Source organism: Artemia sp. Qi Xiang Cuo, chromosome 20, assembly GCF_049724085.1.
Source record: "Artemia sp. Qi Xiang Cuo chromosome 20, ASM4972408v1, whole genome shotgun sequence".
NCBI classification, from domain to species: Eukaryota; Metazoa; Arthropoda; class Branchiopoda; order Anostraca; family Artemiidae; genus Artemia; species Artemia sp. Qi Xiang Cuo.
This window is the reverse complement of record NC_142813.1, coordinates 27,194,249-27,220,088: the sequence shown is the minus strand read 5'-3', so window position 1 is coordinate 27,220,088 and position 25,840 is coordinate 27,194,249. Positions and strand designations below refer to the sequence as shown.

General features: G+C 36.0%; 1 protein-coding gene across 1 annotated transcript in view; it reads left to right on the top strand.

Moving 5' to 3' along the window:
• The window catches only part of LOC148940055 (solute carrier family 35 member F5), a 107,296-nt gene that overhangs the window by 11,554 nt on the left and 69,902 nt on the right, over nucleotides 1–25,840 (top strand). The window contains exon 2 of the mRNA XM_089106062.1: nucleotides 1,288–1,374. The gene's annotated coding sequence lies outside the window, so the exon portion shown is untranslated. The remainder of the gene's footprint in view (nucleotides 1–1,287; nucleotides 1,375–25,840) is intronic.

Sequence of the window (25,840 nt, the reverse complement as noted above, 5' to 3'; positions counted from 1 at the left end):
GCTCCTAATAAGCCCCTTCCCAAAAAGAAGCATAACTTATTTTAAAATAATATGAGTATAAATAAAAGAGCTTCTTCTTTGTCGATGAAAATCCATGGAGCCAGCTTGTGCTGCCTTTTGGCTATGTTTTGATCACTAAACAGAATTCTTATGATGCATTGATATTGACATAATCAGTAAAAGTGATTTCCAGAAAGTACAGTTGATAGAGCTTTATTTGATTCAACATTGTTCGGCAAAGAACAAATTTGAAATTGTAGATCAATTGAACATTCGGTTTTCCCCAAAGTTCTCAACAACATACTGTATTGTGCCACTTAATGCAACTTGTTTGCCATTCTTTGCATAAAATCATGACTTTCTTATTTATCTATTCGTAAAATACTGTTTTCATTTCAGTTTTAAAATGTTTGTCCAAACGTGATGTTGGTCTGTCAGGGATTCGAGAGCATATAAAGTACAGTTGATAGAGCTTTATTTGATTCAACATTGTTCAGCAAAGAACAAATTTGAAATTATAGATCAATTGAACATTCGGTTTTCCCCAAAGTTCTTAACAACTTACTGTATTGTGCCACTTAATGCAACTTGTTTGCCCTTCTTTGTATAAAATCATGACTTTCTTATTTATCTATTCGTAAAATACTGTTTTCATTTCAGTTTTAAAATGTTTGTCCAAACGTGATGTTGGTCTGTCAGGGATTCGAGAGCATATTCGAGAGCATATAAAGTACAGTTGATAGAGCTTTATTTGATTCAACATTGTTCAGCAAAGAACAAATTTGAAATTATAGATCAATTGAACATTCGGTTTTCCCCAAAGTTCTTAACAACTTACTGTATTGTGCCACTTAATGCAACTTGTTTGCCCTTCTTTGTATAAAATCATGACTTTCTTATTTATCTATTCGTAAAATACTGTTTTCATTTCAGTTTTAAAATGTTTGTCCAAACGTGATGTTGGTCTGTCAAAGATTCGAGAGCATATTTTTTTGTGTTATCAATCTGTTTTGTCAAGAGAACTCATTAACCAAATTAGCTTCATATATCTTTGCAGATTCTAGCCCTAACAAGCTATCTGTATGTCAGTGATCATGCACTGACTTGTGACACATTTGCCTTATAGCACAGCTAAAACTATTATTTACAGTAAAGACAGTTCAGCAAATGGTTTAAGCCAGCAAATATTGCTAATATATTGTGTTCTGATAAGGTTTGCTCATCTCAAAGTATTTTAAAATAAATTCTTATTATTTTAAGTTATTTGTCCATTTTGTATTATTTCAGTGAATCAAGGAAGACTGTACAGTATAGCTGTGAAAGGTCAAAATTCTGGATTGGATTAGAGGAATAGGATAAACACAAATTGTGATAGTAAGTACCCCAAAGAATCTGTGAGATTGCATTAATGCGTAGTCTTAATGGCTATTTCTTGATAATTTTCATTTCTAAGGAGAGTGCAAGCCTGAGATAAATTTTCAAGGGCAGGGAGTGTGAACTACTACTGCTAACAACTCACTGCAGCACCATGCTGCCTGTGCCCAACAAAGCTACGCACACTCCTCCTTCGTCCCAATCTGTTTAAAATCTCCCTCTTTCATCCTCCTAAGAAATTCCAATGTCCCATAAATCATTACTGATGACTCCTCCCATGCAATTCGAGGATGACCTGCTTTTCGTTTGGCTCTAGATGGTTGGGAAGAAAGACAATCTTCGGTAATCTATCATCTTTTACCCATGGAATATTTCGTAGCCATCTCAGTCATTATAGCCCTTAGAAAGTTAGATAGAACCACATTTTTCATATTGCTTACTGTTTGAAATACAGTCAGTCAGATGGGTACCTAAAACAATTGTTAGACAATTTCTTTGGAAAACATCTAGTAAATCCTTCTCTGTATTTTGGAGCTTCCACGTTTCAGAACCATTCTTGACCACTGTCATGAATGTAGCTTCCAATATTCTAATCTTGGTTCTTAGACTTTTCTACCTTTTCTTCCGAACTTCTTTTAATTGTAAAAAAAGAAAGAAAAAGAAACACCCTTGCACCTGTCTGTTCTGCTTTTAACATCGTCACTGCATCCACTATCTTTTCTTATAATACTACCTAGGTAAGTGAAGCTATGTACTTTATATATCTTCTTGTTACTCAACATTGCCTCTTCTCCTTCACAAGTTCCAAGTCCAAGCAACTTAGGCTTTTTATCATTAACTTTCAAGCCTATTCTTACGTTCTGAGCTCTCAGAACCTTAAAAAAATCCTTCATTTTGCTAATATATCCATCTAGGATGCTTAAATTATCAGCATAATATCATTCTAGGGGATATAATGCACTCGTGGCCAACTCCCGATTCAATACGAAACCAGTAATAACCTTATTTCCTAAATTAACTGCAGCAATGGTATTCTTGTACATAGCACTTATCACTTTATTGCAATTACATGGTGCAACATACAAGGAGAGAATTCTCGCTAAAGCTCTTTTATTGGCTGAATCAAACGGTTGCTCATAATCTATTAAGATCAGAAATAAAGGAATCTGATGACTCAGGCAATTATCAATTATTAATCTAAATGTAAAAATTTGGTCGTCGCATCCTCTCTCCTTCCTAAAACCACATTGTTCTTCTCTTAAAATTTTTATCTTGAAGAATATGTAATATTTTCTTATCCATTACACATGTTTTGAATATTTTGTCGTCTAAGCGGGGGGGGGGAATTAAATGCCTTGTTTGTACGTCTGGCTTGATGTACCTTTAAACTTCATTTCCTAATTTATTAACGCAATTCAGTTTTGATTGGCAAGATTTGATAGTTTAAAAATTTTCCCTAAACGGTCTATGAAAAAACATGATATATGCAACATACAGGGCTGCCAGAAGGTCCCTAGAGTCCCTAAAAGTCCCTTTGTGCAAGATTTAGCCTAGCAGTTGTTTTAGTGTGTTAGTGACCTTTAGTGTCCTGAAGATTGTACAACAATTTTAAAGCTACAGCATCCAAGTTTTTTTTATAATGATGGATGAAAAGGTTTGATGTCCTTTGCCTTTCGAGTTACTTAAGCTGCCGGGCTTTTTCGTTTTTGTTGTCTAAGATGTGCATTACCGGAGGTTCTTCATTTTTTCTCAGGTTGCTCTTAATGGACTAATAACTTCACTAAAGTAGCCATTGATGTATACCCGTACGTACCTAATCCTTATATCATTATTGCAGCAGCAGCAGCTGCAACCTAACAGAGAACAACCCTTGGCCCATGGTAACCGAAAATTTAAAAATGTTTTATAAGTCAATGCTAAAAAATACTCAACTAAAAGAAGCCCAGGAGTAGTAAATGCTATTCACTTTTAACTCAGCCGTAATTTGTAGTCTCGAAACTTTAATTTCAGAATTTTGAGAAAAATGCCTGAAACCCCTTAAAAATGGCGTCAGATTGAAAAGTACACCACCGGAATCGCTATGTTTGAAAACACCCTTTATTAGAGCTTTAACGTCCCCTCCCCCTCCAAAACCAAAAAAACTGAGAGCATCGTTGTGTCTCCTTTTTTATCCCCAAAACCTAAGCGGAACATTGGATTGTTGTGTTGTGCCAGATCAAAATACCATATGGCACAAGGGTACCATCTCTGGAATGGGTGGAGCCGTAAGGGTGGGTAGACCCTCTTTACAGAGATCTTCTTAAGGTAATTTTATGACATGACCATGAATTCGATCTATTACTTACAATGGTGCCAGATGCAGTGGATAAGTCGCCTTGTGTCCTTCAAATTAATGTTGCAACTTTAAATAGATTGGTATAGCTATGTGATCCCTCCTGGCTTATTGCTCTTGGCCCAGACTTGGCCATATAAATTTTTACAGTTTGAAACTGCTTACATTGAGTATTGACGAACTATTCAAATAAAAGTTGTTTCGGCTACTCGATAGTGAAAAAAGGATGTTAACTGGGTGGTGTAAGACCACTTGACGTTGCGACGTGTAGAATTCACCTTGTGCACACTGCTTGCAGAAAGGATCTTGGTGAATTTGCCGAAACATGCTCAGAATTGATCTTAAGAGTTTACTACTTTTTCCGTGGCTGGCCTTGCTGGATTGAAGACTATAGGAAAATCCAAGAGAAAACTGGCGTTCCCAAGTTGAGCTGTTTCAAACACATACCAACATGTGGGTTGTCGATCGCTCCTACTACCACTAAAATGACAGCGCAATTGCCAGCCCCGGTTGAACATTTTACCGTCTTGGTTTCCAAGAAAAACGCAGGCTAGATGAAATCCTGTGCCTCCAAAGATATTGCAAAACTGCTCAAAAAGTCGACTTTGAAAGCATAATGTCAGTTCCTTATAGACAGCTCTGAACTTTTTTCACATTTCACTCGGAAGTTCCAACGTGAAGAATCCTGGGTGCATTTTAAGATCCGAATGCGTTCGAAAACTGAGGGTTGACTTGGATGTAAAACCATTTGAACATGAAAAGAAGTTCTTTCCTCTAGTTGACACTGTGATAAATGATGAAGCGCAATCCTGTCTTGTTGTGGCTGATGAGTTGTCAAAACGGTATTTCTTACAGCGTGTCCAGAAACGCTTCACTTCAGCTGCCAAGTATGTTTTGAATCGAACTCTAAATGGCGAATCTTTGCTATTTTGAAAATTATGTGTTTCCTACACCCTGCTCAGATGTCTTAAGGCAAATGCTATCCAGTACTTACTGTTTGTGCTCAAAAATTTTTTATCCTATTGAACACTGATCTTCTCTTAGACAAGTTTAAACTAGTGCAAATCAGTTAATTTCCCTCAGAGCCGAATTCGATCAATGAAAAATGGAATAGAGGAAAAATAACTGAGGTATGGAAACATGGAAAATTTTCGGTTATGGGAATACCTGAATGGCGATGGTAAAAAAAAAAACACCGATCATTTGGCACGACCCAGCCAGCGTTGAAATCGGCTTTTCATTGTCCGGAAGGGTTCTCAGTGATCTGAGGGCATCAATGAGAGAGCAATGGACGGTCTATGCAGATTTGATGGGAGAGCTCAAAATGTCCCTTTAACTGAAGCCATGATAAAGCTTGCGTGATCTGCACGAAAGACTTGTGAAATTTAACTCGAGAGCCAGTGAGAGCTGGAAGAAAAGTGACGAAGAACAAGGAAAGCCTGCAGAAAAACCAGAAAAAAAGTAAATATTTGCTGAAGTTTCTTCTAGCAAGCAAACTATAGAGGGCTCTCGAGAAGTCTTTAAAATAAAAAAAAGAAGCCACTGGATATAAGTAGCAAGCTACTGAGAAGATATTGGAAGAATGCGAATCGGCTGAGTATAGGCATTGAGAAGAAAGACCTGATTGAAATTTAGCTCGCCCAAACCATGTTGGATGGGTTACTTTTGTTATGTACCAAACAGAAACATGAATCGGCAAGCTGGTGGAAGTACTCAGGTACTTATGCAGAAATAAAGCAGTTGTTGATAACTGCACTTCTGAAGAAGCGTACAGGAAGCAAAGCCAAAAAATGCAAATTTTAACAAGTGATTTTGAAATTTTGTGATCTTATGACGATTTTCTGGTCATTAACTGAAATAGTTATTTATGTACTTTTCCAATTTTGTACCTTCATAGTTGAAAATGAAAAAAAAAAGGAAAAAAAAGAAACATGAGAAGATCCATGTGGGCCAAGTCTTCAGATCCTCTTGACATTACCCGTGTCTTTCCAGAAGATGATGACATTATAGCCGACTGTTGCTGACTGTCTTGGTTTGAGATATTAAAGAGATCGGTATGGATATTGAGTATGATTTTGTATTGTGTTGTTCATACAGTAAACAACACCTGAACCAGGCCCCTATTGCTCCCTTTTTTGAGTGTCGGGAAGGTCCCTAAATATGTCTTCCCGCCAAAAAATCCCTAAAGTCCCTAATTTTGACTCCTTGAACCTGTGAGAGCCCTGAACTTATGGTAGTAGAAAGACAATGGGAGGAGGCTTGGGGCCCAGAGCCCCATTTTGGCCTACAGCCTAAAAATCGTTGCGTAGTTCTAATATAAACTACATTTAACATGATACTTCTCTTCTAAAATCTATATTTATCGTTGCTAGAATCTTATTTTTAACTTCTTGTGAGCTGTGTTTTTTATGGTGAATTTTTAGTTTTTTAACTAAGTGTTTTATTTGACTTTTATTCTTTTTCTTGGTATTTCTTCTGTTGTTTTATTGTCTTTTCTCACTGTTGTTGGATTTGCAAGGAAAGTTGACTGCATGTTTAATAATGCAATCTTGTGTTATGAACTCTCCATTTCAAAGTGGTTATTTGCAAAACATTTAATTTATGAAAACTGCTAGTAGTAGTTGAGGCGGAAGTATTACCATGACTAGGAGTAGTCATAGTAGGAGTAGTACTGGCAGTACCAGCAGCAGGGGTATTACTTTAGGAGTGTTTGTGCTAAAAGCAGGGTCGCCAATTAATCATACTATTTGGTAAATTCCCTCAGTAACAGCACAATTGCAGCACAGTTTAAAAAAGGTGGTACAATATGGCATTTTTTTTTTTTTTTTTTTTTTATTGCTTTGATTTACTAAGCATCTGTTCTTGAAATATTCAACCTATTTCACATTTCTGTATGTAGCTAAGAACGAGATTATCGCAGTGTTCTGAAATAAACTTCGATTTTGCTGATCTCTTGCACTCCCATAACATTTTCAGTATATCTCAATCTGATAGTAATCCCCATAATGATAATGATGCAGGTTTATTTCACTAAAGATGCCCCATAACTAACTTTAGTAAATGTCACTACGAAAGTAAATTCAAAATTACTTTTGTACCGTTGCAGCTATTGCAACAATGTTAGCTGGAACAAAGCAATTAATTATTAGTAACTTCTAGCAACCTTTTGTTAAAACCTTGAATGTACCTACTATTATTACTTTCAGCATCTCAGTATCGGAATCCTAATTCCAATGCACAGTTTAAATGCGGTAAAGGATTGCACTCTACTGTTTCTCAATTTTTCGGAAGGGGGGTTCTTCTGACTAATTTTAGGAGGATTATCTTAGTCTCTCCCCCATCTGTAAAATTGCAGGACTATGGCCTTAGCCGTTCTCTTGTGCATATTGCAGTTGTGACCTCCCTCCTCTTTGTCCATGGTAGTGTGCTCAGAAACTAATTTAAATACAAAGCTTTACCTCTTTTACTGTTTAAAATATAACTTATTCTCTAGTTGACATGCTGAAGAAGGAATAATTATGCTTAAAAAAATTGCTGAATGGCTGTTTTAAAGACTTGATAGTCAACAGGCTAGGATAGGCTAGATAAAGAGTGAAAGTACATTGTATTTTTTTCCAATTTTTCGCATAAATTGAATTACCGTAATAAGTAAGGAGAGGGCTCATTCAAATTTCAGCTCCGTGGAAACAGCCCTACCCTAAAACTCCTGCTAATGCTTTTATTGCAGCTGCCACTGTTACTGCCAGAACCGGTGCAGTTTGGGCCGTATATATTCCTTCTTCTCTAATGTATTTAAAGTAAGTGTTATTAAGAAAAAGGCAATAAAAGAGGCACAAATGGTCGGTTAATTTTGTTTCTGAGTCAACTAAAAGGAAAAAGAAGTATAATACACACAGGTAGAGGAGTCTCTTAGGCCATTTTTTCGTTTTTTCTTCATGGGGGGTTTAGAGGGCAATCTACTTCAGAATGGCCTTATTGGATCCCACCCCCTTTCCCCACTTCAGAAGAATGAATAGTTGGAAAGTGATAGAAAAAATTGCTGAGGGTGTAGGGGTGAATCACCCAAACATTTGTAACTAGCTAAAGTCTTTAACCATAGACCAATCTGGCACACTAAGAAAGATTTTGAACTTTAGCATATACGACAATATAAAAGATGAGCCGAAAACAACAATTAAAAACCGGATGTTAGCTGAAAGCTATATACAGAAATATAATACTGGGATCCGCCCTGCACATCCAGTAGCCACACAACAGACTAAGGTATAGTTGCCAATTGTTTAGTGATTCAGCCCAGTATAAAAAGAATCAGATTTTAATACTGGTTTCAAATATATAAGTTTAATCAAGTTTAGTCCTACCCATCAAACGTTACGCGCCTGAGAAAATTTGCCTGATTTTCGAAAAAAGGGGGAAACACCTCCTAAAAGTTATAGAACCTGAATGAAAATCACACCATCAGATTCAGCGTATCAGAGAACCCTACTGTAGAGGTTTCAAGTTCATATCTGCAAAGATGTGGAATTTTGCATTTTTTGCCAGAAGAAAGATAACGGATGCGTGTATCGACCCAGTGGTTCTAGAATATCGTGGGAGGGCTCATTCGAACAGTTCTAGTGCTGTTTTTAAGTGACCAAAAAATGGAGGGCAACTAGGCCCCCTCTCACGCTCATTTTTTCCCTAAAGTCACCCGATCAATATTTTGAGATAGCCATTTTGTTGAGCATGGTCGAAAATATAAAACCTATGTCTTTTAGGATAACTTAATTCCCCAAAGTCCCCGGGGGGAGGGCTGAAAGTTATGAACTTTGCCCAATGTTTACATATAGTATTGGTTATTGGGAAGTATTAAACGTTTTCAGGGGTGGATTTTTTCTGGTAGTGGGGGGTGGGGCTGGGGGTTATGTGGGAGGATCTTTCCATGGAGGAAGTTTTCATTGGGGAAGGGGCATTGCTATGAATGGGGCACCGGATTTCCCAGCGCTATTTAAAAAACGATCAGAAATTAAATATAAAAAAAAGTTTTTCAACTTAACGAAAGCTGCAGCATCGAAACTTATAACGAACAGTGATTATAACATATATGATTGGGCTTGCCCCCTAGTCAATACCTATCTCTTTAAGTCAAAGATTTTTTTTAGTACCTTCATAAGAGCTATTTATTCTAATTAACGGTCTTTGTGATTAAGGGGTCATTTTTAAAGAATAAGAACAAAATTTGAACTCTAGCGTAAAGAGCGAGGTATTGACTAGGGGGCGAACCCCCTAATATACGTATTAAAAATATATGAATATGGAAGTTCGTTACGTATGTTAATTCGTAAGTTACGTATATTTATTACTAATAAAAACGCTCGTTAATAAAATGAAATAACTTTCGAGAAAGCCATTTACCCAAATAAAAGTAAAATTATTATCCAAATTTTGTTTTAATTATTGATCCACGGTGAGCCAAAATCAAAACCCGCATTAATTCAAAAACGTTCAAAAAAAAACTAGTTTTTTTTAACTGAAAGTAAGGAGCGACATTAAAACTTACAACGAACAGAAATTATTCCGTATATGAAAGGGGCCTGTCCCCTCCTCAATGTCTCGCTCTTTGCGCTAAAGTTTGACCCTTTCTCACAACTCTATTTTTTAAAACAATAAAACACTTTAGCGTAAAGAGCGAGGCGTTGAAGATGGGATGGCCCCTTTCATATACGGAATAATTTCTGTTCATTTTAAGTTTTAATGTCGTCCTTACTTTCAGTTAAAAAAAACTTGTTTTTTTATTTTAATTTTATAGGAAAAATCTGAAAAATAGCAGCATTAAAAATATATTTTTGTGTGTATTAACATCCCTCCCTTCTAAGGGCCAGCCCTTTTTACCTTATTAAACCTCTGTGCAAGAAAACGTTAAGATTACTGAATAAACTGTTGAAACCGCCCTTATATTTCAAACGGTTTTCATTTTCTTGATTCAAATGCCTCAACCGCTAGATCATGGCTTGTCGATTTCGTGGACATGTGCAGGTCTTTGGTACTTTTAAGGTAAGCTATAACTAAATTCACCTTGAAGGATTTTCAAATCAATGTCCCACCCTTATGTTTTGTTGTGCGTTCTAATTCTCTTATTGTTATATACTTAATGGATATCAAAACCAAGTTTAACTAGAACTAGATCAAAACTAGAAAACCTGCTCGGGTTTTCTATTTCTTTTGTCAATGGGAAGTTTAAAACTTAAAACAAAAACGAAAGAGAGAAATAAACAACAAATCAGAATAGTTTAAGTAGTTCTCAATCAAGAAATTATTCCATTCTGTAATTGTTTCAAATACTTAATTGTTGATGTAAATTTCATTGAAGTCTAATGACTACTCTGATTATGATAAAAACTTTTTATGTGTATTAGATTCAATCAAACAGATATGCTCCTTATCGACTTTATGCATGGGACTTAAACAATGAGACATTGGTCTCCATTTTCCTCGAGTAAATCTTTTTTTGACATTTCCATATGTTGATCAGCAATAAATACTTTTACTTACTTGCAGAATACAATGTTCAAAAATAAGTGTGCAATCTGTAGGGCCATTTTGCGACCAAAAGAGCAAGGATTTGTGGATATTTTTTCAATGGAGTTACTTTCTCCCAGCATAGCAAGCTATCAAATAACCCTTTCTGGAATTATGACAAATATTTTGTCAACAGACGTGACATTCTTAAGGAGTACCGAATATTCAAAGCTATGTAGATCTTGCCTAAGATCACTTCAAAATGCCTGGGATTTACAAACTCGCCTTGAGCAAGTGAAGATTGAAATCAAAAATAAGTTTCTTGAAACAGCTGAACAGATTATGAAGACAGAATCACGAAGTGAAAAGAACCAAAATTCGTCTTCAAGGAAAGCAGGAATTATTGTCAAGGAGCCACACAATCCTTGTATTGTAAGTTAATTAAGGCTTATGTTTCCTGTGCACAGCTTAGGAAAGTATGTTTATTGCTCGCCGAGTAACTTATTTTGCTGTAAATTATAAAAAAAATATTGAAATTCCTATTGTTTTACGAAAATACCTAATGTCGTTTGAAGCTTTTTTTGATGTTACTACCCTAGTCTAAAGTACCATCTATCTACGCTTGTAAGAAATTTTAATTACACTTGAAAGATTTTAAACATTTAAAACTTTTTTCTTAAAAGCTATCTACACATTAGATTCTTAAAATTCTTCTATAATGATTAACGGAATAATTTTCATTACTTTCGAAAGTCTTTTCTTTGTATTTCTTTGACTAAGTTGATAATATTTTTATTAAAATGTATGGTTATAATAAAAGTCAGGGCTATAATGTATTTTAGGACTATAGTGAAAGGAAGGTTAAAATGGCTAGGTAGTATTTTATGGATGAGATATGCCAGAAAAGTTTGCTTCTTGGCCATATAGCTTTGAATGGGTTTTGATGAAAGAGGAGCAGGCGCAGCTGCGTTGGCCTCGGGTGGCTTGGTGCTGCAGTGAGTTGTAAGTAGTAGTAGTAAATGTGGAATAAAAACTGGACAACAACAACAAGAGCTTTTTGTCTATTTTCTGTTTTGATCCCAGTTCTTGAATCCGTCCGCACGGGAAAGTATCATTCGTTTCCTCAACTGGAGTGTTTAGTTTAGTTTAAAAGGGAATAGACTCTATACACCTATTGAATGACACTAAAAAAGGTGAAAATTATAAGGACCTTCTGAAAAAAATCGTAAAGAACGCGAAATCATGAGACAAATTTGTGTTTACTTGACATATCCCTTCTTTGTTTTAGAATAGCCCAACTTACTTTCAAAGCCACCTTTGGCTAACTATTATGTACATGAACAGTTAGCATTTTTTTGAAAAATAAATATTTTTAGAGCCGTTATAAGGCCCTGAATACTATTTTGTCCAATCAAAAATCCATCATAGTGGACCGTAACCGTACATAAAGAACGTCCATGCCAATAGATACGAAAACTAAAAAAAAAAAAAATAAATGACGAAGGAATTTATTCTTAATGGTGACTCCAAATGTGTGAAATTCATAAGTTTAATGTTACCCATCCAATATGATTAGCATAGGATAATTTCTCTAACTATTGAAAATAGAGGAAACAGTCGCCAAAAGGGTGGTGGTCTTGTCAGAAATTACACCTTTAGGATCAGCATATATGAGAAGCTGAGAGTGGAAGTTTCAAGTACTTATATACAAAAATATAAAGTGTTTTTATCACCGTTAATGTATTTTTTTTTTAGAGTAATATTGAACTAGTGTTCGTAGAATATTGGAAGAGGGCTCATTTAAACAGAAATTTAAAGTTCTATGCGGTATCAAATTATCAAATTACAAAATATATTTTGCCTAGACCAAGTGGCGATTTCTGCCATTTTATGCTGCCATTTTGTGGTGTAAGCAATAAATTGGATCCGAAGACAATTTATTTAGAACTATAAGAACATCTATTTATGTGAACTCTCAGTTCCAGAAGTCATAATACTATGCGTGGGCGCAAACAAACGGTTGTTATAGAAAATAATTTCCGAGGTTTATTTGACTGAATTGATTCCTTCGAGGCTTTATTAATTTATCTGTAGTGTACAGTATCCCACCAGCTATTAGGGAAGAGGCAAGAAAATTTTTCACTGGGCTTGCAGGAATGAGTGGGAGGTACGATTATAAGACATATAGATTGTGACCCCACCAATGTATTCCCTTTTAGAATACGAGGGAACTAGACAAATTTTCTGAGTGGAATACTTCAATAGCTCATAAACATGGAGTTTCTATGTCCCACTATCGGATCTTACAATTCACTAGCCACCAGAATGGAAAAGGAGTACCTACAGTTTCCTGTTCTTTTTTGTCAGTTTTGATTATCATAAATGCAGCTCACCTTGTTGAAAAGTTTCAAGGCATCGTCATAAAAGGATAAGATTTTAGCATTTTCACTAAAATGACTCGAGCTGGGATCTGGCTCCTCCTTGATTAGTTCTCATCCCTAAAAAAGGTGTTAGAGCTGAGAATTTGTGATATAACAAGCCCTTCCTTAATTTTCTGCGAATTTTTGTTCTCTGTGATGAGGCTTAAAAGAAATCTATGAAAATTAAGGTACTATACTAACGTATAGGTTACTATATTCCTGTACTGAATAAATGATTAAGCGTAAGAATGTTTGATTAAACTTGTAGTCTAATTCTTTCTGATCATTTTGATTTTCGGTAATCTTCTCTATATGACGGTATTGTGAGAGTGGTGTTTAGGCTCCAAAGATGAAATAGATTTTGTTCAGGATATTCATTCATTGTTTACTTGCATGTTTATGCTAATGGAAGTATTCCTTTAGGTCTCACAGAAAAAATTGAAGCTTGACCATCCGAAAAATGATTTCCAGCAAGAAACGGTGCAATTGCAATCCCAAAACTATACTGGCATCCCCATAGAATATCAAGACCTAATTCAAAGCGATGGCACTTTCAAGTGTCGATTTTGCAAGCGGAAATTCATAGACTTTGCGTCTAATCTCCATCATATGGTTGAATATCACAAAGCCCTTTCAGTTCGTTGCAATGCTTGTGATGACAACTTCAAGAATATATCTGACTTACGAAGGCATAGAATGCAAGATCATCCAAATTATGACTCTAACAGTTTTGTTGTCAACGACTTGGTTTTACGTAGTGTTGTCTGCAACAGGTGTGATAGAGAGTTTCCGAATGTGAAATGCCTAAATATTCATGTTAGGAACTGTCATTTAGATGGTGTTTCACTGGGAAGCACTCTCACAAATTGTAATTTTTCTTGCAAATTTTGTGGATTTATGTGTCAAATTGAAGCGGAGCTGCTTGACCACTTAAATGAAGATCATTGGGTTGATAAGCCCTATTGCTGTCATATTTGTCTTCAAGCATACAACAATTGTGAAGAATATACACTTCATGTCAACCTCAAGCATCAAGGAAGACATAGATGTTCTCACTGTAAAGTAGTTTTACCCAATGCAACTGTTTATGAGACCCATGTAAAAAGTCACTACCAAAGGCCTCAGCTTATAATGAACTGTAAATATTGCGTCCTAAAATTTACGGACAAGGGTTTGCTTGAAGACCATGTTCGGTTGCGGCATAGTTTAAAAATGGGAGTGTTCGAAGATGATAAGAATGACTCAGTGTTTTTGCCTAGTGAAGCAGAAATAGATATTGAATTCAATACTCCCGTTTCAATTAATTCTGTTGGCCTAGAAAACGAAATTTTGGAAAATTCTTACCCCTGGAATTTGTAATAAAATATTATTGTCATAGAGCTTGTCTGATTCAACGTTTTCCTTCAAATAAATAAATGAAAGCAAATGATATGGTAGACACTTTGCAAAGCCTCATAGCAAACATCCAGCGTTTCCTTTAACCGAAAAAGGTCTTCTCAAAACATAGTGAGGGAAAGTGCAATAGTGGTACTAGAGGAGTTTTTACTTGCATTGCATATTATTTAGAGCTTGCATAAATTATTTGTTTTACATGATGTTCACATAAAATTCATTCTTTGTTTTCAAAGGGCTAATTGCACAAGGTAAACAATTGGCTTTCCAGACATAATGTATTTTGTTTTAAAGAAAGTAATAGAGCTAGGTAAACGAGACTTCCAGGAATCAACTCAATTATCAGTTCCTAAAAATCAAACTACTCAACTGATTTCTTCAAAATACCAAAGAAAGCAATTACTCACCTTAAAATGGTTCACAGACAACCGAGAAAGAATCGTGACTTCTTCTAAAAGAAGACACATAAGCTATGTTTGCCTTCAGGCGGCTTAGTGGAGTAATAAGATGTTGGTAGTAGTAGTTTGGCTACACAACTCTGTGAACATTTACTTGTATATTGAAAATGTAAAGTAAAATTGGCCGAATATTCTGTCTAAGAAGTGTCTGGATAATTTCTGGGCAACATGCAAGGGTAATATTTGCCCAGAAAACCTTAAAAATGTTTGTGCCTTAAAATCGTACATTTTATGACACAAATAATCACTATCAGTCTAAGTCACTATGGTCACATGAAAGTTGTGCATATAACCATATGTAAAGTATGAAAACACTTGTATGAAGTTAAATAAACTATTTTGCAACATCCATCATCTATGGATTTCGAAGTAAGATTGTTGTTGATACGCCATTACTGGTTAATATCACCAATTCTTATTCCTCATTGACAAAACATACGGATGCATATGCATATTCTCGATGTAACCTCGTTCTTCTCCTTTTTCCTCTATATTTTTCAATCTGTTTTACTATACTAGTAGTGATAGGAAATTTATTTTCAAAAAACCACACACAAAATCAATCGAAAGTGTACCAAAATGTTGATTGCGAGGGTGTGCTACTGCAAGAAAATAACGATAATAAAAAATATAGGGAGTTGGAGGGAAATGCAACATATTTACAAACATGAATATTGCTACCACTACTAATAACGAGTCACCGTAGCACCAAGCCACCCGAGGCCAGCAAGGAAGTTCCCATTTCCTTCAAATTTTTCTTTACAACATCCTCCCACCCCAACCACGGACGACCTGTTTTCCGTTTAGCCCTAGACGGTTGGCTGAGAAGTAAAATCTTTGGCAATCTGTCATCCTTCATCCGCGGAACGTAACCTAGCCATATCAACCTTTCTCTCATTATAGACCTAGAACGTGGAATTGAACCACACTTTTCGTACAGCCTACTGTTTGAAATACGGTCAGTCAGTCGGGCACCTAAAACTGTCCTTAGGCAATTTCGCTGGATAACATCTAGCAAATCTTCATCCGTTTTTTGGAGCGCCCGTGCTTCAGAACTTTGTCCAATGTCATCCCTATAGCTTCCGATATTCTAATATTGGTTCCCAGACTTATCTTCCTATTATTCCAAACTTTTTTCAACTGTGACAAAATCACCCTGAGCCTTGGGTATTCTACTTTTAACATCTTCACTGCACCCACCGTCTTTACTAATAATACTAACAAGGTAAATGAAACTGTCCACTTGATCAATCTTTTCGTTGCCTAACATCACATTTTCCTCTACTTATTCCTAGCCTTAGCGACTTAGTCTTCTTAACATTAATTTTCAGACCTATTCTAACACCCTGAACTCGCAAAACCTGTAAAAGTTCATTCATTTTGTCACACTTTCATCCAGGATGCTTAAATCACCAGCGTAATTGAAGTTCAGGAATGTTTTTCCTCCGCATTTGCTTCCGTGTTCTCCCATTACCTTTCTTGTGCTCCTTCAAACAAAGTCCATCAAAATAATCTATTTAAAGGGTGATAAAACAGAACCCTGCTTAACTCCTCATTTCATTCGAAACCAGCTGCTAACCTCATTTCCTACCTTAACCGTAGCAGTGTTATTCTCGTGCATAGCATTAATCGCTTTAATGTATTTGTCTGGTATACTATACAAGTATAAGACCTTCGCTAAAACTCTTCTATGAACAGAATTGGACGAAACATCGAAAGGAAAGTACCACGTCATACAGATGAATAGTACAAAGTATGCGGATGTATCAGACAAAAGTAAAGTAGCTGTAAAATATATGAAGGGAAAAGATGTTGTAATTTGAGGTCTTTGTCAAGAATGTCATTAATTGCAGAAGTTAAACATGATGATGCTAGGTCTGTCGCTCTATCCTTCTTAATACCAAATTGAATAGAATGTAACAGTTTGTTTAGCTCAAAATGGTTATGTATTCTAGTGTTCATACATTTTTCTAGATCACGAGACATAATATGTACAACCGTAAAAAGCCAATAATTTCCAAGATCATTCTTATTACTGCCCTTAAAAATAAGAGTTATCCTAATAACTTTCAAATAATCAGGAAACTTTCCCTGCTTCTAAGATAGATTATTAAGGGAATACATCCTTTTGGAAACCTGAATGCAAAAAGTTTGTTTTGATTTACCTCCTCAACATGCCCTTGGTCAATTGGTTATCAACCTCATCTTTCCATTAAAGTTCCAACTTAATACCCTCAGTCATTCCTGAATTTCCCCCTTTTGACAACCTTTATGAATATAACATGTTTTGACTTAGCTCAGTAGTCTCTGAAAGCTTCAGTTGAATGCATTTGGTCTTTTTTAAACCAAAGATCAGACATGCCCACCTTCCCAGTAAAAAAATTACACTTGACCAATGGGCAAATTGCATAAATTACAGCTCTTGCGGTGAGGGCTTTGGGGGGTTGACATCCCTAGAGACATACTTACTGCCCCTTTTAACAGTGCTGAACAAAATGGGTACCTCAAAATTTTGATTGGATTTGCCCCACAACAAGCCTTATAAGGTTCAACTTCAGATATCAAACCATTTCTAATATATTGTAGATACGCCGTTTTGACAGGCTGTATGCAGACGGCGTTTTGTGATTCAGTTCAACTTCCACCCTCAGTATTCCCTGAAAATTCCATCCTCATACTCTTATCCATAGTTTAAATGGGAGTCATAGTAGTAGTACGAATACTAGCCATCGGACTAGTAGTATTAACAGTAATAGTACTAGTAACAGCACTAAACATTTTCTTGAGAGCTTCACCTTAATAATCTTAGCTTCAGCAGTAGCAATAGTCGTAGTTGTAGTAGTTGTAGTGTTTGCACCAGTATTTACATAGCACCTTGGGTTTTTTTTCCACATCCCCCTCAACACACGCTGAAAGTTTAGTTCAATACCAAAAATTGTTCCTGAGGCATTGCTGATGCGATCTCTTGACAACGTGTATGCACATAGTATGTTTTGATTGAGTTCAACACTGTTTCAACATTCTCCAGAATTTTCACCTTAAAACCCTTAGGTTTAGTAGAAATAGTTGTAGTACAAGTAATAATAGCAGTAGCAAGAGAATTAGTTGCAGTAGTCTTAGCTTTAGTAGCAGTAGTAACAGGGGCGTAGCTCCAGCATTTTTATTGAGGGGGCAATAAAGTTCCAGATCCAGAGATTCAAGGGGCATGGGCTATATAATAGCTTTTTTCCAATTTATGGGGGGGGGGGCAGCTGCCCCCTTACCACCCCCAAACGATGCCACTCAGTAGTAATAGTAGTATAGTAGTAGCAGTAGTTAGAGTAGTAGTAGCCGTAGGATGTTAATATTGCCTTTTGGTTAGTTCAACATCCCTCACAACAAAACTTGTAAGTTTCAACTAAAATACCAAACCATTCCTAAGACATTGATGATGCACCGTTTTGACATGCAGGCGGCTTTTTGTGTTTCAGTTCAATTTCTACCCTCAATATTCCCTGAAAATTTCACCTTCATACCCTTAGCCATAATTTTAATAGTAGTCACAGTAGTAGTAGTAGTACGAGTACTAGTAGCACTAGCTGTTGGACTAATAGCAGTATTAACAGTAATGGCACTAGTACTAGTAGCAGCATTAACATTAACACGCAGCCTATTGGTCAGTTGAACATCCCACTCATCAAGTCCTGAAATTTTCAACCTAGTACAATTAGCCGTTGCTATGATATTGCCGATATGTCCATTTGATAACCTGTATGTTCATAGTGTGTTTTAATTAAGTTTAACTTGCCCCTCAGCAGTTCTTGAAATTTTCATGTTATTACTCTTAGCGTTGGTAGTAGTTGCAATAGTAGTAGTTGTAGTGGCAGTAGTAGTGGCAGTAGGAGTAGCAGTGGTAGTAGTATTAGTAGTAGCGTGCATATTTTGTCTTTCGGTCAATTGATGTTCCCCTTGAAGCATTCCCTGAAAGTTCCAACTTGATATCCTAATTTATTCCTTGGAAACGTCCTTTTGACAACCTGCATGCACTTTGTATGTTTTTATTTAGTTAACATTTTCTTTCAGTATTTCCTCAAATTTTTACTTTCAAACCCTTAGACTTAATAGTACTAATGTTATAGTAGTAGTGGTAGTTGTAGGAGTAGTTGTGTTATACAAGTAACAGTAGTAGAAGCAATATTAATAGTAGTAGTAGTATGCACAGTTTGCCTTTTGTCCAGCTGAACCCCGTCGTGATGCCCTGGAAGTTTCTGATTGATACGGTAAGCCGTTCCAAAGATATTGCTGGTACGCTCTTTTGACAATCTGTACGCACATAGTATGTTTTGATTTAGTTCAACTTTCCCCTCAATAATCTCTCAAATTTCACTTCAGCCTTGGTACTACTCGCTACAGAAGCAGTAGTTGTAGTGATAGCAGTAGCGGGTAGTACCAGTAGTAGTAGCATGCAAATACGGCCTTTTCGGTCAATTGATCATCCCCCTCATGATTTCCTGAAAGATCACCCCCCCCTCTCCCATCATCCCCCCTAACACATCCAATCAAAATTGATAGCCATTTTGTTCAGCGTAGTTGATTTCCAGACAGAAAATATGTTGTGAGGAGGAAAATACCCCACAACCCTCAGGGCAAGGGTTTTAAGTTATGCCCTGGGGGCATATAAGCTTTTTATAGAAGGTGTTGTCATAGAAACTTCAAAAAAGGCTCATTCAATTGGAAAATCAAAGGGCTAGTGCCCTTTTTAATATTCAAAAGTGATTGAAGGGCAACTAGCCCCCCCCCCCCTCACGCTTATTATTCCACCAAACACATCCAATCAAAATTTTGAGATAGCCATTTTGTTCAGCGTAGTTGATTTCCAGATATAAAATATGTTTTTGAGGAGGACACTCCCTCACTACCCTCAGGGCAAGGGTTTTAAATTATGCCCTGTGGGCATATAAGGTTTTTATAGACGGCGTTGTCGTATAAAATTCAAAAACGGCTCATTCTATTGGAAATTCAAAGGGATAGTGCCCTTTTTAATAGTCGAAACTGATTGGAGGGCAACTGGCCCCCCCCCCCGCCCATCATTCCCCCAAACACATCCAATCAAAATTTTGAGATAGCCATTTTGTTCAGCATAGTTGATTTCCAGATAGAAAATATGTTTTCGAGGAGGACAATCCCCCACAACCCTCAGGGCAAGGGTTTTAAGTTATGCCCTGGGGGCATATAAGCTATTTATAGAAGGTGTTGTCGTAGAAACTTCAAAAATGGCACATTCGATTAGAAATTCAAAGGGCTAGTACCCTTTTTAATAGTCGAAAGTGTTTGGTGGGCACATAGCCCCCCCCCACGCTCATCATTCCCCAAGCATATCCAATCAAAATGTTGAGACATCCATTTTATTAAACGTAGTTTTAACCTCTGGAAATTTGGTCTTTGAGGATGACAACTTCCCCATAGCCCTCAGGGCAAAGGTTGTAATTTAAGGATTCTCCGAATCCTTCATATTATTTCTTATGGAAGGGATGCTCGTATAAACTTTAGAGAGGGTTAATCAAAATTGCACATTATCAGTTGAGGCTTACCCAAATGATGCTCAATGGGCCTCACCATTGCACGATCTATGAAATAAATCCTGCAATAACTGAAAATATAAAGTATTTTTCAGTATTTTAACGTCTTCCACAACTCAAACGGTCCAACATTCTACAGCCCAATGAGTCTGTCCAATCTCCTAAATCGGGAACGGAGGAGATAAGTTAAGTTCCGCCCATATTGGAGGAGTCTCCAACATCCCCCTCCCCCTCTCCTACTGTCTAAGCTAAGATTTTCTTCTTTATGCAAAGTACGCCACCCCCACCCCAAATAATTTAATAAGGTGTAAATTTGTATGGGAAGAAAACATAGTAAATCTATTATAATTATCCAATTATAAGGATAAAATACATACTCTGTGATAGATGCAAAATTGCTTTGGCACACAAAATCCTATTAAGATCAATTTCAAACAGTCGTGATCCCTTTGTGTCAGTAAGTGAAATGGTCTAAACCCCCTTATTGGAGCTATTTGATTAATCCATTCATTGTTGTCAATCGCTGTCCACACGCTGTTATGCAAGCTGTCTATTGTTCATATATAAGGTTTTTATCAAAGAGGTAATCGTATAGACTTTGAAAAAAGCCTCATTAGATTTAAATTGAAAGTTCTAGATCCGTTTTTCAAAGTCAAGAATAATCGGACAGCAAGCAACCCCCCCCCCCCCATGCCATTAATAACTTGAAACTTTTTGCAATCAAAAACTAACAAAAATTAATTAAAAAAAACTCCGAAAAATAAGTTTTTCAAAGAAAAGTAAAGGCCATTTTAAAACTTAAGCTCAGGAGATACAAATACCTGTTAAAACTCAAACTCAAAACGTCCAGAAATTACTATTAAAGTATAAATGAAATCCAAAACGAAAAGAAATTAAATAAATAATCATATCAAAAAACATACAACAAGTAATAATATAAATTAATAAATAGACCTTAAAGCGAGTAATGCTTAAATTGAATTTGAAAATAAAGCTTAAAATGAAAAAAAAATTTGCTATTAAAGTTTAAATGAAACTTAAAACGAACAGAAATTAAATAAAAAATCAATGCGAACAAACATACAATATATATTAATGTAAATGAATAAATAAATCTTAAAACGAGTGAAACTTAAATTGAATATGCAAATCAAGCTAGAATCGATTAAAAATAACTACAAACAAGAGTTTGGATATCGCCTCACTGCAGAAGCCTAAAACCTACTGCGTCATTGGCGCTTTACTGTGTCCAAAAAGATGAAGGGTATCCAGGTGAACCTTTCATAGAATTAATTAAAAAAAACTTTCCAAAAAATAAGTTTTTCAAAGAAAAGTAAAGGCCATTTTAAACTAGCTCAGGAGATACAAATACCTGTTAAAACTCAAACTCAAAACGACCAGAAATTACTATTAAAATTTTCATGTGTAACAATTGGCGAATAGTATAACTTACATCCCTGAGGACTGTGGTGAGGGGGGAGGTCTACATCCCCAGAGACATAGTTACTGGACCTTTCAACTATGCTGAGTAAAATGGCTATCTCAAAATTTTGATATGATGTTTGGGGAATTGATGGCGTGGGAGAGGGGTCTGTTGTCCTCCAATCATTATTGACTCTTAAAAAGGGCACTAGAACTTTCAATTTCCAATTGAATGAGCTCCTTCTTAAGTTTTTACGATTACTCCTTATATACGACGTGCCTTGATGAAAAATAAAACACATTTTTCTCTCGTGGCTCTTTACTTAGGCAGCGCTATTGCGCTGCCTAGGATACAACGAACCACAGTAGGTTATAATCGTGGCTTCTTAGGTTCCCTTTTCCTTAATCGCACACGAGCCATCATATGTGTCTTCATCATTATTGAAATAAGCTTTTCGTATAATCGTTGAAAACTCATATGTATATTATCCCTGAGATCCACTAATTTATTCCAATTAACTTTCGCTATGTCCTTCTGAAATTTTTCAAGGTTACTTTGGTTGAATACAGCCATTAGACTCAGTGGCATTTTTAGTGCTGGATTTGGGGGTCTGCAAACCTCAAGTCTGGCTGAAATCCCAAAATGGTCTGATACACTAGTAATAATAACTCTTGGATCTGAAAATTTCAAATTTGAATAAAAGGTTTCGACGACGAGATGGTGACCCGTGTGCATATATTAATATGATATGCATAAGACATGCAAAGCTGCACAACTTAGTCCCCAAGCATCACCAAGGGAATTGAACCAGTTGGCAATTTCCCAAGCTGCTTTTCCAGAAGATACATTAAAATTGATATAGAACTGGATAGCGATGTATACATGTTTTGGTTTCTGTCTAAGCTGAAGAATAGAAGGTTGAAATAACATTTCCTGCTATACTGTTATATCTTCTTGTTATATGTTACTACTATATGTTATATGTGGTTGTGGTAATTTCTTACCAGAACCTTAATGTTGCGTACCTTCGTGTCCTCTGAGTTGTCGGTTCCTATGGTAATATTTGTGTCGTGGGAATTGTAAAAGAGCTGAGTTGAGGTCATTTAGCATGGTTTCAGTAAGACCGATAACCTGAAAAGTAAAGCTGACTAATCTCAGTTAACGAATGAAAAGAAGAATTTTATCTTTGGCAATTAAGGTGGAAATCTTTGAGGCCTCCCGAATCACCATTACAAAACTCAGATTAGATTATATCTTTAAATGCACTCTTAGAACTAATAGATTTAAATTTCCCTGCTATCCCAATATCATAACTCAGACGTTGCTGCTCAGTAAACATACCTACAAAATCCACATTTGAAGCTTCAAGATTTTTTAAGATGACTAATGCTCCAGGAATCACTACCCTAATTACCCATAATCATTAAAAGGTAATCTTATGAGAATTAAGTAGAAATTTAAAAGGGTGTAATTTGAAATAGAAAACTTTTCGAAAAATGCAACAAGACAGTTCTGTTTCGTTTTACTAGACATTTCCCTGTTTTTTCCTTAAAGGTTGGGTATGTATATCCAAAGAAGTTTTTCTTGTGCGTTTAACGATCAAGCTAAAGTTCCAAAATTAATTTTTTACGCTTACTGAGCTACATACCCTTCACGATTAAACCAAAAATTTAAAAGTAGTAGCGCTGCTTAATAGTAAGATGAAAAATAAAAATCTAGAAATCGAAAAACATCTAGAATTTTAAAAATTACCTATTCTATTTTTACGCTAAATCAGTTTTTAGAATAAATTTATGTTGTTAATTCTGCCCTTTATTCGTAGAACATGGTCGAAAGAAAAGCTAGGAACGCTTATCAAAGAGTTCGTGGTAACGAACTGTAAAGGAAGTGAGAAAACAGTGCCAATAGTTGCTAAAACCCTAGAATAGAATTTTGATAGCAATGAATTAGTCGTAAGAATCTGACATCCATAGCAATCCTAAATACACACATTTCATTCAGTTTAAAATCACTTTTTAAAAGCATTCGATTGATTACGTAGTTTTAGAAAAAGGAAAGAATTTTGATGAAAATTATACCGTAAAATCTAGTAAGTCCAAGAAATCTGTACCAGAGATTTCAAGCTTCTGTATGCAGAAGCAAAAGATTTTCCTTTTTTTGGAGAAAGTTGGTAAAGAATGAGTGTTTCCTTGTCTATTTGTTTTTTCCCGGGATGAAGTATCCAACCAGTTGTCATAGAACATTGGAAGAGGACTCATTCAAGCAGAAATTCAAAGTTCCGATGCCTCTTTTCAAGTTACAAAAGAGATACCGTATAAAAGGGCCGATATCTGCCATTTATGCCGCCAAACAAAGATTTTGGAACTGCCAAGAGTGGCATTTTATCGAGCGAAAATTCTTATCAGCCCAATGGTTTAGAAAAGCCGTAACTATTGTCTCCCAGCTTCAGAAGCCAAATTGCCTCACGATGCTGCATTTGTCCTTAAACACTTCTGCTGTCAACACAAACTAATCAGTTATTGTATAGAACGTAGGCTATATGTTCACTTACTGATGATTCTATAGTATTGCTTAGTTGTTAACCAACTATCGTTGGTGGAGGACGAGGTGGGCCGTTAGTTCTTTTAATGAGGAGAAAGGACACGCGAAGCCTCAAAACGTGCATTTTCAGGGCCACGTATCCACAACTTTTTACTACTGGTCTTTCAAATCACTATCAAGGGGAATTTACACCCTAGCATCTCTTCGTCTGGAAGAATATAATTGAACTAATTTTAAATAGTGATGATTAGGAGATAATAGCTCCGTAATTATTGCAGACACATTTTTAACGTGAAATAAAGTGCCAATTTCATATGCTTATCTACACTATGGGGGAAGGAGTGAAATTAATTTCTCTTCCAGAATCAGTGTTTGTCTATGGAAGTCCCTTTATCCACGAAACATTTAGACATCTCTGATACCCTCTTAATATTTGAAAACAAAAACAAAGGGTATACCGTTTTAAGGGGGTGATTTTCTTCTTCTGGGCATTGTTGCGCAAAAGCTGAACTTTAGCCTAAAAGCGAAGGGAGGGTGGGAGCTCCCTTTAAATTTAGGATAACCCCCAACACGACAAAAGTGGACAGGAATAAATTACTTGAACGCCGGCTTTTTCTAAATGTAAGTAAATTGGGCGATAAAACTCTGAATAAACCTACATCATCGTATAAACCTACATCTCGTTAAGCGTCCAATAATTGTATACTATATACGAAATATATATATGGCTGTAATTTTTCCCTTAAACGGCTCGGTAATTTTTTCTGAAAACTTACTCACTAACATTTTCTGGACTGAAAAAAACGATCTAGACAGGTCAAGGCCTTGAACAAATTTGTTTAGAGCCTTAACTTTGGAGAAAAAAAAAACATTTTTCATGTGAATGACCTCACAATCATATCCATCTAAAGAGCAACTTCCATAATTTTTTTCCCAGGGGTGACTATATCGTTTTTGGTATCTATGACGCATGCGAAACTATGCAAGATGACGAATAAACCTCATATCGAATTTCGAACGATAAAGATGCACGACCAAATCTACGGTTAGAAGACAGACCAGAGTTGCAATGGAATAAAGGAACACGTTATTTTAGCGCAGCTCAAAAAGAAGCTAGTAAAATTAATGCTGAGATTGTCGATTGCCTTCTATGAGATGAAAAATTCTATAAAAAGTAAGACGCTGTGAAGGATAAATAGGAAGGAGGAAAGAATTGAATTCATGTCAGAATTTCCTAACTCAATAGAAATTGTTGATTCGCCACCCCATGACTTAAAAATTAAGAATAATGCGATAATTGTGCTAATTTGTAATTCGAGAATCACAAAAATAAAAGCCTGCCACGTGCCGAATTCCAAGGACTGTGAAGATTTGTCTCCTGGTAATAAATAATAATACTAACAATTTTATTGATAAGTTACGATCAACAACAAAAACTGAAGCACAAACAAATCAAAAAATAAGAAACAATAGTAAATACATACAAATCGACTACATGCCAGCATTTTCTGCAATCTGACTCAGCAATCTTATAGAATCATAAAGTTCTTTCAAACTTCTAGTATCCCCTGAAAAAAAAAACGGTCTTCAGTTGTTTCAGAAAGTTCTAGTCAGATTCTTTCAGTACAACTGAAATTCCTTCAAATTCAATATTGAATAATTCATTACAAATGCGTAATAGTTCGAAATGTGTCCTTTTCTGCAATTAAATAAAAAAAACAAGTTTTTTTAACTGAAAGTAAGGAGCGACATTAAAACTTAAAACGAACAGAAATTATTCCGTATATGAAAGGGGCTGTCCCCTCCTCAACCCCTAGCTCTTTACGCTAAAGTTTTTCATTTTT